Source organism: Pteropus alecto, unplaced genomic scaffold, assembly GCF_000325575.1.
Source record: "Pteropus alecto unplaced genomic scaffold, ASM32557v1 scaffold87, whole genome shotgun sequence".
Taxonomy (NCBI): domain Eukaryota; kingdom Metazoa; phylum Chordata; class Mammalia; order Chiroptera; family Pteropodidae; genus Pteropus; species Pteropus alecto.
The window spans coordinates 579976-584490 of record NW_006443225.1 but is presented as its reverse complement, the minus strand read 5'-3'; the positions used below and the strand labels follow the sequence as shown (position 1 = coordinate 584490).

Below are 4515 nucleotides of genomic sequence, written 5' to 3'. Positions count from 1 at the left end.
TATAAAAGAATTAATGTTAATTCATTTTCACTTATCACTAGGAAAGAACATGAGAAGCATATAAACTCTTAACGTTTATACTCTGGAGGTGTAAACCTTTAAAGTACGAACCAATCACTTCTGGTCATTTCTTCCAGTTTATGACTAAGAGAAGGGTCACATAATGCATTCATTTAGGACTGGATTAATTTTGTTTTTCCCATAAAAGAATTAATGTTAATTCATTTTCACTTATCACTAGGAAAGAACATGAGAAGCATATAAACTCTTAACGTTTATACTCTGGAGGTGTAAACCTTTAAAGTACGAACCAATCACTTCTGGTCATTTCTTCCAGTTTATGACTAAGAGAAGGGTCACATAATGCATTCATTTAGGACTGGATTAATTTTGTTTTTCCCAAGAAAGAAGTCAGAGACACAAGTAACTTTAAAACATTTTATTATTTAATACATTACCACTGGCATAATCTAGTGATGTTTTCAGTTGTATCTGTAACGATGAATGCCATTGACAACTAAGAGGATAGTCAAGCACCAATATATTCTTTAGAGGCCTATTATGGCTGTATTTGGCTTACCAATTTTCTGACCAAATCCCTTCCTACTGCGTTTTTTTCTGTGTACTGATTACTGTTCTGTCCCTCAAGGCATAGTAATATTTTAGTCTCTTAATTTTCACTTTTCTGCTGTATCTTGCTGGGGTGAAATAATAGAATTCCAGCTTAAAAAAAAAAAAGTAAAGTGACTTCCCAAAGACAAGATCACTCTGGGATACACAGGAGTGTAAAATAAAAAACAAAGTGGTAAAAATAATAAGCCCTTCTCAAACAACTTTCAGAATCCAGGTTAGTGTGATGAAAACTGAAAATCCCTCACGTTTACCAGTTGGTTCAATCATTTTTATCAGTTTCCACTATGACAAATGAAGGACTGCGAACTACTTCCTAATAGTACTTGGTGCCATTGAAGAGTGACAATACTCATTTTTATGCAAACAACTCAAAAGCCTTCTGATGACTAAGCTTTTACTCATACCAGATATTTCTGGATATAACAAGAATTTAAAATATTATACAATTCTTTTTACGTGTAACTTCTCAGATTTTAATACTCAAGCCTGTGGTTTCAAGTTATTGAATGAGCATCTTCACAAAATTAAAGTTCTCCTGAAACTGCTTCCCATCCATTATAGTATTCTTGCTAACTCATTAGAGAACACAGTATTTTTAAAGCTGAAAACAGGTGGTCGTGGCGTGGCGCTTTCATCTTCACTGCAATCGACCTAGCGTTAGCTGTCTTCTCTTTTGGATGTTTTCTTTGCCTTACATGGTCTGAGAAAAACTGTGCCCCCCACACAGGCAGAGTTACCAGACACTTGTCATTCGCTGGCAGTCCGACGGTCGGTCGCGGATACGGTGGGAGGTGGGGTGGAGGCGGCAGTCCTGGCCGGCGCACAGCCCTCCCGGTACCTCATCCTCTTACAGATCTTGCCCCGGCCTGCGGGCTGACCCAGGGGCTGGAGACAAGGACTCCGGATCTCCGGCTACTCCCCGACAGACTGTGGGAAACGAGCTTTTTCAACTGGGGCTAATCCAAAATTCCGCAAGGTCGGCCTAGCTCAGGCCAACTCGCTGTAGCGAGGAAGGTCAAGCTCACCTTGCGGTAGTACGCGCCCGGACGGCGGCTAGCACCGAAACAGGCGGCCACAGCAGAGTCTCCCCGGGTCAGGGGAGGACAGCCAAGTGGCAGGCCGGCCGGCAGCGACTGGCGGCTGAGGGTCCGCCTTCCCGGCAGCCCGTCGACTTCCGGACCTGCGCTCCGCCTCTCTGCGCGGCCCGGGTTACGGGGCGCGCCCCTCCCCCGCCCGCAGATTCCCGGCATGCTCCGCGGAGGAAGGGACGGAGTCGACAATAACAAACCAAGCCGCGGCCGTGTCCGCTGCCCTGCCGACCTCTCGGTGCTGCCTCGGGGTTCTCCTGTCGTCCCGGCCCCTCGGCTCTGACGGGCCGTGGCCTTCTTTCCCCCGGTCCCCGACCCAGAGCCGAGGGGCCTGACAACGTCCCTTCTCCGCCCGGACCCCTCCCTGCCGTCTGGAGTTCGGGGCCGCGGCAGGCACCAGGACACCGGCGGTTGTGTCAGTTGGTGGTGCCGGATGAGCGGTTGGTAGCTGCCGCCGACGAGGAGGCGGCGGCGGAAGATGGTGCCAGGGGTCGCCGGCTCTGCTGCCGCCCCCGACGGAGAAGGAGGTGCTGCCAGGTAAGTGTTGTCGCCGCCTGTGTCCCCTTCTCCCATCTGGCACCGCGGCCGCGCGGCGAGCCCCAGCACATTGGGTCGGGGGCGTCGGGGTCCGGGTCCGACCACAGCGCCGCCCGCTAGAGTGTGCGCCCGCGGGCCCAGTGCGTCCGGCCTCGGCAGGTGTCGCCTTGCAGTCGCCTCCCTAATACTACAGCTCTTGTGGAGACACACGGCTCGAGTCGAAGCACCACAGGCCTGTGGGAGGTGTAGGGTGGACTCACTCTGTCAGGGCCTGTCTGTTGCTTCCTCGGATGGGGCCTCCAGGGTGCCTCCCTGTCGCGCCCCTGGCCAGCCCCCAGCCGACTTACAGGAGTGGTCGAGGGGGAGAGACGCCCGAACCTACCGGGACGCATCCTTACTCGTTAACCACTGCCAGGCTCAGCCCTAATGGTGTCTTTGACTTGAGAAACCGGAGAGTGGAATTGGGCCGAGACCGATTAAAGCGTACAGTGGGAGGAACCGGGAGATGTCTTGTCCCGACCCTGGAGTGCGAGGATCAGTATAAAGTTACTCCTAGGAATGACTCAGCCTCTGCGCGCCCCACTGATAGATTCAGGATGGGGTGTGTGTGCGGATTTCACAACTTCTTTGGTAGAAACAGGAGAACAACAGGAAAAATGGCAGCTTCTCGGGGAATATCTTTATAGTTTCTTCCACCGCTTGGTGGATGTGCTGTTTATTGTTTACAGTTTCATGATCTAGTCTTTTTCATTATGACTCTTTAAAGTGTAGTCATACCACGAAGTGTTGTGGGCCTGGGTGCCAAGGAAGACTAATGTGCTTACTGTTGATAAAGAGTCACGTTACTACAAGACATTAAGCTAGATAGGAATGTTCACCTCAGGTCTTCTGTGCACAGAGCAGTGATTTGGGTTATATGAAAATGTGCCTATCTTGCTAACCACTTTATAGTTTCTAGTCTTTTGTGTGTTGATGGTGCTTGTATGGTTTATCCAAAGGGTTGGAAGGTTAGTAACCTAGGAGGAGAGCACTTTTAAATAGACAAATCTGGGTTAGTCAAAAAACTGATATTTATGTGTTTGATACATAGAGGGCTCTTCCAATTCTGATATTACTATCAGACACCTAAGGACCACTGAGGAAGGTGGTTGATGTGATTTTGGGGGGATTATTTGCTCTATAAGTAGAATATTGCTAAGGTTCTGAAGATATTTTTGCTTTCTGTATTTAATGTAACAATATGGCCTAAATGAACATATTCTCTCAGTAGTAGTCCTATCATGTTTTTATTTTAGTGTTTCCATTGCATTCTAAAACCTAGAGTTTTATAAAAGGGATACTTTATGTTCATAAATGTTTACGTTGGTAAATATCTGTTGATGGAAATTGTATATGGACTTAGACCATTTTTTAAAAGTAATTCTATTTAGTTTATTTTCAGTCTTTTATGTTAGCCAAAGTTATGATTAGTTATTGGCCTAATTCTCATATGGTTTTATTGAATGACAGAGAAAACAGCGAAGCAGTCCTGTTGTCTTTGAGAAAATTTTTCTGGCCCTTGCTGACAAATACAAAGTCAGAGTGCATGGCACATTGACTTTTAGCAAATCAAATTCATAAAGTCTGAAAGAGCAGAGGACACAAGACCTTCGTTCTTGAAAGCCATTTTTTTGAACCTGAATTTTTATTATGTAAGCTTGAGAGAAGCTTTTATTTGGCTCTAATTTTTAGATTGTCATCAGAATTTCATGCATTCAGTGAATGTTTGAGCACCTGCTATATGCTTTACTCTGCAAATGTATATAACTTATGAATGTTTTTTTAAAAAAGGAATGGCTAGTAAAATTTTCTCATTAAGGTAATTCTATTATTCTCTAACCCTAGTTAAGCTTTTCTTGTGTAGTATAGAAAATACTGGCTCAAGAAACTCAAGTGAAAATATACCAATCCCTTTCTACACACATTCATTCCTACATTTATTTTACTTACTACAGAGACACCATTGAACCAGTTACTATGAGGACTATAAAAATGTGTATGAAATTATTCTCACCTTATAAAAGAAAACTGGATTAATTATGATATGAGCATTATTGGAAATTTAAGGAAATTTATTGACGAGATTTGGGCTTTTATAAAGTGTAGGAGGCTATTTCCAGGAGAAGAAAAAGCATGATCCAACATGGATAAGTCACTGCAGTTCTATTTAAAAAAAAAAAAAAAAAAAAAGTGTCCCACCCAGCCCAAGTTTTGATAG

At 45.0% G+C, this 4515-nt stretch overlaps 1 protein-coding gene and 1 long non-coding RNA gene across 4 annotated transcripts in view; one reads left to right on the top strand and one right to left on the bottom strand.

Moving 5' to 3' along the window:
• Positions 1 to 424: 424 nt before the first annotated feature.
• LOC112472587 lies at positions 425 to 1793 on the bottom strand. The gene is made up of 2 exons (XR_003043667.1): positions 1659 to 1793; positions 425 to 1560 (listed from the first exon to the last, which is right to left on the bottom strand). It is a non-coding gene; the product is annotated as an uncharacterized LOC112472587 (long non-coding RNA).
• Positions 1794 to 1873: 80 nt separating this feature from the next.
• The window catches only part of RB1CC1 (RB1 inducible coiled-coil 1), a 77342-nt gene continuing 74700 nt past the window's right edge, over positions 1874 to 4515 (top strand). The window contains exon 1 of one of the 3 annotated variants that reach the window (XM_006923960.3): positions 1874 to 2258. The gene's annotated coding sequence lies outside the window, so the exon portion shown is untranslated. The remainder of the gene's footprint in view (positions 2259 to 4515) is intronic. The other 2 variants (XM_006923959.3, XM_015598679.2) reach the window with 2 other exon arrangements.